This window comes from Rhipicephalus microplus, chromosome 10 (genome assembly GCF_043290135.1).
Source record: "Rhipicephalus microplus isolate Deutch F79 chromosome 10, USDA_Rmic, whole genome shotgun sequence".
Lineage (NCBI taxonomy): Eukaryota > Metazoa > Arthropoda > Arachnida > Ixodida > Ixodidae > Rhipicephalus > Rhipicephalus microplus.
In genome coordinates, this window is record NC_134709.1 from 4832249 (window position 1) to 4845747 (window position 13499).

Sequence of the window (13499 nt, forward strand, 5' to 3'; positions counted from 1 at the left end):
TCCTTAGCCCACAAACTCAATCTCATCCCACACCTAAAGCATGCTTTATACGCGGATGATATATTGATGTGGACTACTTACTGCTCTAACGGGAAAATTGAGGAAACAGTTCAATTAGCAGTGGACGCCATCTCAACTCATGCGTCATCTGTTAGGCTCGAAGGCTCCCCCTTTGAATTCGTGCTCTTTCTCATGCGACCAAAATCAGCCGCTAACTCGCCTACCGAAATCACATTACAAGGAACCGCTATCCCCCCTCACTGCGTATCCTTGGTCTTGCAAGATTCCGGACGAAATTGCCACACCCTCAAAACACTCAAGGCTTCCACACAATCTGCGTTGCAGCTTTTACGCCTCGTATTATTTATGCACAAAGGTTTAAACGAAGCGTAGAACATGAAAGTTGTACATGCTTTCACGCTTAGCCGTATTCTATACACGAGAACACAGCGAGCTCAGTGCTTGCTGCCGTATTGAAAAGCGCGTGGTGCCATCTGTGGCAAGCCTGGCGAAGCAACACCCTTAGATGCCACGCGAGCAGATGCTCTGCAAATCAAACGCGAAACTTCACAACCCGAGTCCAGCTGTAAGCATGTTTTGCGCTGTTCCTTTGCTGAAATTTTGTGATTTCGTGGTAAACGTTGAGGAGACCTTCCTCGACAGTCCGGAATGTCTGCAGCACGTGCATTGCAGACTGCGGAAGCAACTTCATCAGGTACGTATATTCCAATTGAAAGAAACACGAACAGCGGAAAGCGTTAACTGCTGCGTGCCTTGGATGTGACAAGGCAGAATTTGTGCTGTAAGCCGGCGCCAAAGAATCTGCCTCCAACTTACGCTCATGCACCGCATGTGTATGCATTGCCAGTCCTGCCGGGCACTCGGAACACACGTGCGGTGCAAAAGTGCCAGCCAGAGAGAGAGAAATAAACGTTTATTGAAAAACAGTGCTCCGAGCAAGGCCCGGTGTCACCCCAAGGTAAGAGGTTTCTCTAGTCCAAGAACACTCTGGCTTCGACTGCCCTCTCAGCCCTGGCGACGAGTTGTCGCTGGTCTTCTGGGTCCTCGAGGACGAGCTTGGCCAGCCAGAACAAGATTTCAAAATGCTACGGTGACGCCGACCGAAAGCACATGTAGTATTGGCTTAGTGACAGTCAAGACACGTCGCAGTTCGACCGAGTCGAAAGACATGATTTCCGCGCGTCTCTTTGCATCGCGATAGTAAGGCGTTACAGATGCATGCGCGGTGCATGCATCCAGACATGAGTCTTAATACGTATATCCTATAATATACATGCGGCCTGCGAAAGAGTACGGCAATAGTTTAGTGCCGCATACTACAAGCATACTGCACGCAAATCGCCGCTGTAAAGTGTAACAGCTAGAGTCGCGCTTGAATAAACGCAATAGCATACTTACTCGTACACTCTACTGGGCTCGTACTTTTTCCTGTCGATTGCGATTATATCCTAAGGCGGCGGAGCTCAGCGTTTTTCGCTGTGCACGTGGACGGAACCCTGTGCAATCGCAAAACACTGCACCGGCACGATTCCCGTGATGCACTGTGAACTTCACAGGCAGTGCTCAGCAATCTTTTTCTCTTGAGCTGGTTGTTGTCGCATCTGATGAGAACGCAGTGGTACCCACAAGGCATTTAATAAGCGGGCGCAGCGCGAACAAGTGCGCTTTCGCTTTCTAAACTCCCAGAGCCACTGCGTGCCATGCTAACGAGAATCGCCTTGGCAGTTCCAAACAAATTATGGCGCCTCTGGAAGCGAGGGTATACTGCTGAAGGGCGCGAGATAGGTTGGTCTCGTCTATACGCCACCCCATATCTCAAGCTGAACCGCACAGAAACTGTACGCGTGAATGCCATGATCCGCCTCGCAACTAAGGCAGCCTTGAACCTTCCTCGTTACACAAGCACAGCCAGACTCTTTGAAATAGGCATGTACAACACCCTTTCTGATCTATTTAAGGCACACCTTCATGCACAGTATTTAAGACTCCGCTAGCGCCACTGGTCACCGTATTTTCGCCTCTCTTCACATAAACATACCCGCTAATAAACCAACCTGTGTGGCCATTCCTCGACACCAACCCTCGTCTTGCAATGTTCACCCTCAGCAACACATCGCTCGCCGTGTAGCTCGCGCAAGGGCCCCTCACAAAACTTACGGACAAGCTCATGATGCCATTTCGGCAGACGCCGCTTGTACAGCACAGCAAGCTGTAGCAGTTGCCTACAACCCTATTTTACCCCATCCGCAGGCACTGCGCCGTGCTCCCGACCGGGTTGCAGAAATTAGGTGCCTTTTCTCATCTTCTAACCACTACCACCACCACCCATCCCCTGTTTCACCACTTCCCCTCATGCTGAGGCGGCAGAGTAGACCGTCATCGCCCTAGCTCTTGCACAATCCGATACGCAGTAGGTATTCACTGATTCAAGAACTGCTCTGTACAACTATACCAGGCTCTGTACAACTATGCTATCATAAGACTAACTGATGCTTGAATTTCCGTGTTTATTGATCTGGTACGCTTCCAGCAACACTCGTGCCCTTTTGTTTTTATAACGAAAAATCGCTGAACTTTTCTCAAACACCGGCGCGCAGCCGCATCTCCTGTAGTGCATTGCCACATGGGAATAAGGTGTGCATTTCAGTATTTTGTTGCATATAGTTCTCGCGCCACGTTCCACGTGGCGACGACCTTGATGGTGGATCAAATATTGATTCAGTTGGAATACTCGCGGGATCCTGTCAGAAGCACTATCTTGAATTTTTTTTAATTTAGAAAATATGCTTTTACGTTATGCTTTCTCAGCACAATAAAACGTTGGCGAAATACGGCAGCAGTTGAGAAATCAAAAGTAAAAAGCGTGTATAGAAACAAAAAAAAAAAAATGTGTTCAATGTCGCTTGCGAAGAAAGCGCCACAACGTGGCGTTTCACGGCGGTTGTTTCGCCGCGTCAGTGGCGCGTTTTGCACTGTTCTTCGCTTTTAAGGCTGCGCACGCTCGCCGCGCTAGACGGCAAAGTGGTAGGTGTTCTGTGGCCGGCACTGGTTGCTTGTAGCTGCTGATGCTGCTGGCGCGCGTGTGGCCCGGCGGCGCTGTGGGCCTCTCCTCCCGCGACGAAACGCACATGACTTCGCCTACACGCGCGTGCGGTGTGCGGGAAATTCGCTTGCTGGATTACGCTCCGCTCGGCGCGCAGCACGTGTTTACCAGTGGCTTCACCGCGGGCCCGTCAGACCCGGCAAAGGGTCTTCCCCGCACGGGGTGACTGACTTGCTGCTTTCCACAGTGGATTACGGTTTACCTGCTGTACTGCGGTCATCATGGAACCTCTCTTAGTCTACAAGGCAGGCCAGTTCGAGTTAACACGCGCTGCCTCCCTCAGTGGATTAAGATTCCCTGTGGTTTCGTGCATCGTGTATTGACTACGTGGTGCCTTCAGCAGTGGATTACAGTTTCTCTGCAGTGTTGCATGCATCGTAGGCCCCTCTCGCAGTCTACAAGCATAGCCGTTTTGAGTTAAGTTTGGATGGATGTGAGCTCTAGTGCTATGGTGGTGGTTGTGCCCGACGCCTCGGATAGTAGTCGACGAAGTGGTTCGGCGACGTGATTGCGCGCGCGTGTGTGTGTATGCTGAGGAGTACCGTGGAGTAACGTCGTGGTCGGCCCCACCCTCCTTTTGTAGCCGACTGCTCTCTGGAAGCAATGTCTGCGAGCTCGCCTAAAATGCACCGTGCGCAGCGTGGTCCCCGTCCGGTGCCCACTAGACTTCCTCTCAGGGGACGTCGGCACACCCTGGCCAACGTCTTACGGTGAGTGAGTTCGCGAACAGGTGGTTATAGTACGCGCAGGACATGACGTCCGCCACAATGCAAGGATACATCCCAAAGCCGTATTGCATGGGACGAGGGCTTCGTTGGAGGTAGGGCCACAAAGGTACACTATCTGAAGCATGACGTACCCTTGAGAACATGACGCTTCGCACAGGATGTGTTGCACGTTATGCACCAATTCATGAAATGAGAGGAGTTACAGGATATGAAGAACAGCGTAAACCATGGCTGTCAGTTTCGCAAGCCTGCCCATGCGTTGGACCGTGTAGCTGTAGCGTTTACATGTGCTACGTTTACGTAATAATAGGGAGTTCTAGAATACCGTTTGCAAGCGCTGCGGGCGTAGCGGTCGCCATATGAGCTTTAGAATAGCGTTTGCCCTGCTGCAAACCGCAACGCACGGTCGCAGTGACACCGTAGCTTCGAAACCAGCGCTTGCGGGCCACATGCGGGCCGCGATCGCCGCACGCAATTTCGGGTTTTCTGCGTGCGATCCGCGAATGCTAACGCCGACTCGCGTTACGACGCATGCGCAGTGGCAGCGACCGCACCGCAAGGGCTCACGGTGCGCTATTCTAAAACTCCCTAATGGTTCATGTATGAGGAACAGCGCGCGTTATAACTGAACCTTGCGATGTTCACAGAATATTGCAGTCGTCGTGTCAGCGCTCCCAAGCGCGATAAGTCGCGTGCGGATGATATCGCAGTTGTGCCTGTGAGCTCGATTCCCCAAAGCGATTGTCATCCACCGTTCACGAACGGTTGATACCGTTGATAACGCCGGCGGAGTGTCGCTATAGCCTCTGTCGAAGCTCAAAGGAAGAACAAACGTTAAAAAATAAATGAAAAAATTATTGCTGCGCAAGATCTGCTGGGAACATCCCCTAGCAAAGGGCCCCTCACCACATCGCATCACATTAAGAAGACGAGGGAGTGGTTTCCTCCTCGCCACTTATTTCTTCATAAAGAACGTGTCCAATGCGAGCACGAAGTGTTGAAGCCCACTAAGATTTCGCGCTTTTTGGGCTATACGCTGTTATCTCCGCTTGCGCAATCAGAAACACACGAAGTGAAATCAGTGAAATGTCATGCGAGACAAGCAAGAACGGATGGGTGGCTGCATGGCAAAGCAGTGCAGGAGACAATTCACGTCTGATATTTCGCGTATATGTAAAGCCAATCGAGAGTGTGCACGGTATAGGCGTCACGGGAATCACTATTCGAGCGTCACGAAATGGGCCAGAAAGATAAGAAATGCCAGGAGGGAATGATGCGCTCGTTTTTTTATTGTATCTTAAAAAAAAAACGGTTAAGGGTGCTTCAAAAAAAAAAAAAAAAAAAAAGCCAGGTCGGCGCGGAAGGCGCAGCACAGTCACAGCGAAAGCTATAAGAGCGGCTTTTCAGAGGCTTTTCTAAACACTCATTGTGTAACTGCTACAAGCACACTTGCTTGATACCCACTATAGCATTAATAATAAAAATGTTTCGGTAGTAGGCCGGCACTCGCTATGCTATTTTTCGTTATTCTTCTGTGGTATCCGTTAAACACTTGCAAGTAATTTCGTGCCAAGTGTTCATGCAGTGGCTGATGACGATGAGGAATTATGGCTCAAGTGGGTATGCGCCACACAGTTGGTGGTAGAACAAGAACAAGCTTTTGTTAGAGTGTACACTGTACTTTTGTAAAAGGTTGGAGCATTGGACGACCCACGCGTTACGCTATTCGCATTGCGCAACGACTGCTTGTTCTTTCACTGTTTTAAAACGCTTTAGAGGTCGTATTAACGCGATTGTTGTCCCGACATCGAGCCTGCCTAAAGCAAGTTTGCCATCAAGTGCCAAGCACCGGCGTGGCTCATTGGTAAAATACTGGGCTAGCACCCGCAGCGGACACAGATTCAAGGCCCACTGTGTCATTGGTACTACATTTTTTTTTCTAATTTCGTGCGATGTGGTTACGGACACCGGCGGCGGCGGCGGACAACTATGGCGCTGCGCGAGAGCTTAGTTGTTTGTGGTCTCATAACAGCTTTTGCTGTAAAAGCGCAGACTTTCTTGCGTTGTGTGGTGGTGTGTAACAGTAGAACTGGTGCGGACAGGTATACCGCGTGTTGTCTGACGTCAGATAACGGGTGTTTGTCCTCATGAAGTTCCTATAGTAAAGCTTAATTTTGCGTAACTGCGTCGTGTAGGATGTTTTGTATAGCGTTGTCGGTTCAGCTTTTTGTGCCACTGGTATAAGATGGAGTGTGTTGTCAACGAACCGCATGTTTACGTATACGTGTCCCCTTCGAGCGCGAATAATAATGCACTGTCTACTAAAGACACTAAAAATATGACAGAAAATGAACTAATGTGTAGTTATCTGTGCGTTTCAGAAACTGCCCCGCCGCGGTGGTCTAGTGGCTAAGGTACTCGGCTGCTGACCCGCAGGTCGTGGGTTCGATTCCCGGCTGCGGCGGCTGCATTTCCGATGGAGGCGGAAATGTTGTAGGCCCGTGTACTCAGATTTGGGTGCACGTTAAAGAACCCCAGGTGGTCAAAATTTCCGGAGCCCTCCACTACGGCGTCTCTCATAACCAAATGGTGGTTTTGGGACGTTAAACCCCACAAATCAATCGTTTCAGAAACTATAGTTGTAATCAGCGTGTGATCAAATACTTCACTATACTACAGTCAGTCATGTTTCAGTTCGACGTAAATATAACGTAAGCACAGGCTACAATTGTTGCAAATAGTTTTTGGTTGCGTGGATCTCGAAAAAAAAGGAAAGGAATCCTTTTGACGTAGATTCCAGAACGCCGCACAAGCCGTCGAACAACGCAGTGCCATCACCTAAGTGATCGGCGACAGCCATACGCGGCACACCGACGTTATAGGTCAAGACATATTATCATGCAGAACGTTCGATTCGTCTAAAGAAGTAATGCACGTTGTTGCGCTAGTTGGTCAGTCAACTTTGAAGACATATTTTAAACGACGCGAAGAAAACAACACGTTTGACACACAAAACACGCACACGTTCTGCGCTTCATTTGTGTGTGTTCTGTGTGTATAAATAATATGCAAGTTGCATACTAGCCACCACCACTGAAGGGGAAGTATATTTTTTTTCGTCGAAAACACGCAGTGGCCATTGTGGGGGAGTATACGTCAGACGAGCAACAAATGAAGCACGTTTGAACTTTTTCCGACTACGCCTTCGCAATCACTTTTATTGTTTTTTGTTTCACGACATCTCACGAAAGCGCCTGGCATGCGCGTATACGTGAACAGGAAACGTCAACATTCGTTGTTTTCATTTTTTCTTACTTCACTCCTTTCTCACTCTCTCTCTCTCTCTTTAAAACTGTCTGTTTTGTTGCTCTGGCGCATTTCGAGTCACGCTCGGCAGAACGAAGCCACATGCACCTCCTGAAGCGTTTTTTTTTTTTTGTGTGGTCACGCATGTGTATGTGTTTGGCGCTGCAGGTGGATTGTAGATCCTTGTGCTTTGGGTCGTTCCCTCCTCTTTAGTTAGTAGTAGTAGTAGTAGTATTTAGCGACCTCTAGTTCATGATTTCCTCAATATATGGCGTTGTGTGTATATGTCCTTGGATATAAAAAAAAATGGCAGATCCCACCTACAGTGGATTTCGATGAAAAGCGAAGCACGAATGAGGAAGGTTCATATGTCCCTTTAAAATCAGCACAACCTTACGAGGTGAAGATAAATTATGCCGTACATGATTTCCGTGTCATGATTATCATGTTTGAATGCGTCGTTTACCTTCGTCATCTATTCACGTTACGTGATGCCAAATTTAGTATATGTGAAGCTAGCGAAACAACCGCGAGCACGCTCTGAACGTGGTATGTTGTCATGTTCTTGCATGACACGCGTATGTCAACCACAGAACAACATCGTTCAGCGAAATGCAGATTCTCGCACGTCACGGCTCGCGAGTGCACTAGTGTCGCCCGAATCGCACACCCTCGCGTGTTTAAAAATGCATGGTTTAACACGTAACATATATCATAGCCAGCTGTTGCATATTGAGCACGCTCTCACGCCTAAGATTACTTTTGTTCCTCTTGTTCTTCGAGCGCCTTGACGATGAAAATAAATCGAAATAACGAGAAAAAAAAAACACGGGAGTAACTGAAACACAGAGAATAAAAGAGACAGGGGAGGAAATAAAGAAAAGGAGAACCGTAGAGAAACAATGGCAGCCCAGATCCGTACTTCCTTCGTACTTAGTACCAGTTGCGCCCCGCCGCGGTGGTCTAGTGGCTAAGGTACTCGGCTGCTGACCCGCAGGGCGCGGGTTCAAATCCCGGCTGCGGCGGCTGCATTTCCGATGGAGGCGGAAATGTTGTAGGCCCGTGTACTCAGATTTGGGTGCACGTTAAAGAACCCCTGGTGGTCTAAATTTCCGGAGCCCTCCACTACGGCGTCTCTCGTAATCATATAGTGGTTTTGGGACGTTAAACCCCACATATCAATCTTAGTACCAGTTGCGTGGCACGTTGCAGGCACCAACCACCAGCAAAGCACGCGAGCGACGCATTGCGCACTTTCGCAAAGTTGCGCGAGAACGCGCGTGCAGTGCACGCGATCAATCGGCGTATTGATTTGCGAAACGTCTTTCAGGGAAAAGACGATGGCGGGGAGAAGGTCGTTAAAGAACGCATTTCGTCCGTGCGCGGCTGAATGCGCCGCCAGTTCTAAAAGGATGAGACGACGATAAGCGGCAACGTTGTACTGGCTCCTTTATATTCCGCGGTGATAAAATATTAATGGAAACGAAAGGTTTCGCGGTTCTGTACAGAAGGAAGCCCTTACTTGCTATGTGGTCGAAGCATTGAGCCGAGCTTGACGTTAGAGTGAGCAGACGGCATCGACCAGAGGCACCGGTATGTGCTTATCTACTCAAATGAAAGGGAGGAGGCTCTGTTCATCCTCAAACCTTCTTCGCTCGATGCTACCGACTGGATTGTACGACGCTTTTGTTCGGCATAGTATACACAAAGCCTCTTTCGGTAACGATCTTCTTCGATGCGTCCAGGAGTGAGCGTTTTCAAATTTTATTCGCGGAAGATGCGCTTCAGCGTGGTACCATTGAGAAAAACTCTTGTACCGTAGTGGCATGTCAGGAATCTTTAGGTGGTCGACGTGCAGTTAGATCCCTCCGTGGCGACGTCTCTATAGCCTCTTTAGGAGCATTTGGGGCATTTACTCGTTGATTTGGAACCAAATAAATATATAGATTGATAAATCAATCAAGAGTGTATCGCAGTATATTTTTACACGATGATGTCGCTAAATCAGGTAGTGATTCTTGAAGAAAAAAGGCACTTAATTTCTGTCGGCCATAAGGTGACACGGCGCAGTGCCCACGAAAAAGAGAGAGAGAAAATAAAATAAGAGAAACGGGCGGCGCGGACTATGCGCTTTGCGCCTGCTTTGCTGGCCTCCCACCCGGGAGCGGCGATCGGCCGGCCGTCGGCGACGGTGAAAAAGTGGAAACGATTAGATCACTTGTTCAAACGTGGCAGCGCCCGTTTGCCACTGTGGAAAACCGTATATACATGTGTGGGTCAACGTGAACAACGATTAGTGGTCAGTCTGGCGCCTGTCCTCTTGTTTTCATCGCTCGTGTCTCGTTCTCTTTCGCCGTTCTTAACCGTAAACGTCTTTTAAGCGCTTTTTTCTACTAGAATTCTCCATTTTTGCATGCAATAATAAAGACTATAGTTTCTTTCCTCGAGTTTTGTGTAAGTTTTATGTTCCCTGTTCTCATCAATATTGCCTGTCTAACAAAAAAAAAAGGGGGGATGCCTTAAAGTTCCACTTACTTCCTTTCCTTTTTTCGGTGTGCCAATAAGAAAACTTTATGAAATTGCGCACGCTGTAGAAACAGGCTTGCTCGGGGTGCTAACCCTCTTTAAATAGTTTCCTTGAAATCATCCGCTCAAGTTTTCCTGTTTTTTTCATACTGTTGGCTATAATTTGTGATGGTATCAACGGCCCACTGAGCTTCTTGTCTTATGATAAATTCATGAAACAATCGCCGAATTTCGTTCATTAATGAATGATGTATGCTTTCCGGACATGGTTCTGTTTTTTTTTTAATGTGTAAACTCTATTTCATATTCTATTTTTAGTGTATTCACTCACTAATTTGTACGATGTTTCGTTATGCAAGATGGCAGTATGTGTACCTAAAACAAATAAATAAGCAAAACCAAATGGAAATAGAAGTAGCTTATTACAGGATACGTGCGTTGTATGCAAGAGGTAAATTGTGTGGCAAGAAGTAGCTTTAAGAAACTAGTAAAGGAGCTGAAAGCACGCGCAGTGACACTTTGACCTCAAGGTGTTAGGGAAACAGAGACTGGTCCGTTTTTTGTGTTTGTGTGTATGTCCTTTTATACTTACAGACATGTGAGGGACAAATACAATGAACCACACGGGTAGTTAACAACCATTTCTGTAGCAAATGAAGATCGTAAATAAGATAAAATATTCAGTGTTGAGTACGATGCTGCATAATGATAATTCAGAGTGCAGCTTCGTACCCGCCATGGTGGCTAAGGCACCCGGCTGCTGTCCCGCAGGTCGCGGTATCGAATTCCAGCCGCGATGGCCGCATTTTCGATGGAGGTGAAAATGCTTGAGGCCCGTGTACTCATGTTTAGCTGCGAGTTAAACAACCACGGGTGGTCGAAATTTCCGGAGCCCTCCACTACGGCGTCTCTCATAATCATATCGTGGTTTTGGGAAGATAAACCACAACAATTCTTGTGAGTGCAGCTTCGTCTTGGCGCAAGGCCAGCAGTGTTTTGAAGTTTTGGCTTTCCGCAAGGTATTGACTATAATGCCATAAATCATAATTTTTGTTTTCAAATAGTACAACACCCATGGCGCATCATTTGTCTTTCCACAGATAAGCGAGGTATTCGATACACATCTGTATAACGTGCATTTCGTTGAAGCTGATGACGATGAGGAGTTATTGCTGAAAACTTTGCAATTATTATTATTATTATTATTATTATTATTATTATTATTATTATTATTATTATTATTATTATTATTATTATTATTATTAATAATTGATTTGCATACAAATATACACAAGGGCACACAGGAAAGAGGGAGAGAGCAAGCTAGCAACTCCCACCTGGAGGGGCACAACGCCTGCTCACTCTATCGGGAGGAGACGGGGAGCACTAAACCACACACTCGTCGTGCGATTATCATTGTGTTATGACAGGTTATATCACTTTCCTGCTACGCTGTATGACACAGGTTAACGACTACGTGCTAGACATAACGCCTATATGGGGCCCTTTTGCAAATCAGTTTCAAGCACCACCGTGGCTCTGTGGTAGGATACTCGACTGCCATGCGGAGGGCTGGGGGCAAATCATAATCCTATTCGATCTTTAGTATTTTCTCCTCAATTTTATTTTTTTCATGTCTTTTGGTTACGCCACGGTCGGTTACACCAACGGCGACGCCACTCAACGTAAAAAGGGGCGCTAGAGAGCTGCGCTTTGATATAATAAAGAGGCTTTATTGCGCTGCATGTGCTACCACAAAGCAAGTGGGTGGCCAGGATTTTTTTTTTTCGAGAAAAGGGGCACTTGTTGAAGGCCCTGAAAAACAAAACGCCTGTTTCATTTATTATTGGTCTTTAGTAAGACACCCCCTCGATCCGAATCCCCCCCCCCCCCCTTCGCTACGAACCTCACTGCAAAGATTCCGTGTACGACAGAATGGGTGCGTGACTCACTACGTTGGGAGCCGCATGACGTCCTTCTTTTTCTTTGCGTGCCACCTGCACGAACTATCTCCTTCTTCCGGCTTCTAATTGCGAACCCGTGGGAGTCTATATATACGTGACCAGTCCCTTCTTCCTCGCGAGTCTTCTTCGGCGCGGCCAAATCCTCTCCGGCTGACTGCGCTGCCGAATGGCATCGGTCTGCATTAGACAAAGGATTCAGTGGCGCAATATCGATTCGTGGTGCGCAACTAGTTTCCTCCCGGAAGGCGCGTATAGTTGGGGCCCCGCTGCGGTACGCTTCTCGCCCTTCGTTAGCTGCTGCTGCTGGAAGCATTCAGCACCGATTCGTTTTTTCTTTGTTTTTGCTAATCGAGTGAGCGAGAGAGTAGGCTTTATCAAGGTCGTCATCGGCATAATTCGTTGCCCTCACTGATGCTAACATTATTTCGTTCCTCGCCAGCAACTCCATGCACGGAAGCGAAAAGCACAGTTTGTGACACCTGATAAGTGCTGAAGGAAAGAAGTGTAAATTATTTTCTTCATTCGTAGCGTGGGTTTCGTTCTGGCAGACTTGATGCTTTCAGGTCGTATGCGAGGGATTACTGGTTAGCTGCCATTTCATATTAAGATTACGTGCTACGTGATGCCAGCAGGCATAGAAAGATCTCCCCACACTCGCCGTCATGGCTACAAGCGGCACTGACGCATGCATACTCCTAGCTTTAAATGCACATATATACATAATTCGGTGGACGGGGAGATGACCGCCGCCGTAGCTTGTTCTGTAGAGCATGGAATGCTTTATTCTAAGGTCACGGCTTTGGTGTCTGCCAGAAGTAGCCTATTCCTTTTTTTTTTCGTCCACCTTTTTTTTTTCACACATTACAACTACTAATAACATTTCTTATACTTCCGTTTAAATATGATGGTTCGTTCGTTCTTATTAAGTATTAGTAATATTAGGCTTTTATTTCAGTCATAAACTAAAGGCCGAGAATTTCGACCGGCGACCAGCCGACGCTGTTCTTCTTCTTCGTCCTCCCCTACCCCCGGCGCCAATCCTGTCGAGCCAGGTGGTGATGGAAAGGGAAGGGGGAAGCTAAAAGCTGGACTGCTTAGCATCTGTTCAGTAGAAACGTCAGTGTAACAGGTCGGCATATGGAGAGGGGCAGTTGGGACAGCAGGGTTAAAATATATATTTATGGAGCAAAAGACGAGAGGTGTGTATAATAACTGCTGACAGTATTCGACTTCCCAGGTAGGCAGACGTTTACTTGCCCCAAGGACCCGGCAGCGAACGGACATGGTGCACCCAGGCACGATGATGATGATGCAGGGCGAGGATGAGGATGAATAGCTATATATATATGATGATAATGATATATAGATGACGAATATGTCCAGAACAGACGCCCGCAACAGTTGCAGAGGTGTATTGATGGTCTAGCCCTCTTTATTTTGCTTATTTACCTATAGGCAATTGAATTACGCGTTTCTCTGAGGACGTTCTGTGGCGGACATTTAATGATCCAGCCTCAGGTTCTCAAGAGGGCTGTTTCTTGAGCGAGCTGTAAATTCATTTTGTAAATTCATTCAATGGACACCTTGAAATTCCAAAGTATGCTCAGCGAAACCATGTGGCCATTCGACTGACTATGTCAGGCGGTTTTAGATTTTTTTTCATTTTTTTACATTTTTTGTTTTATATACACCTACTAACGCTCCCCTTAAGCCCCCAAAATGCAGCCTAGACACTTACTGGCCGGCATTAGCAGGCGGATTGACGTGCTCTTGTAGGTGTAGTAGTTTTGAGGCACATCGTGGATTCACCAGGAACGGCAAATACACTGTTGTTTAAAAGGTAATTTTGGT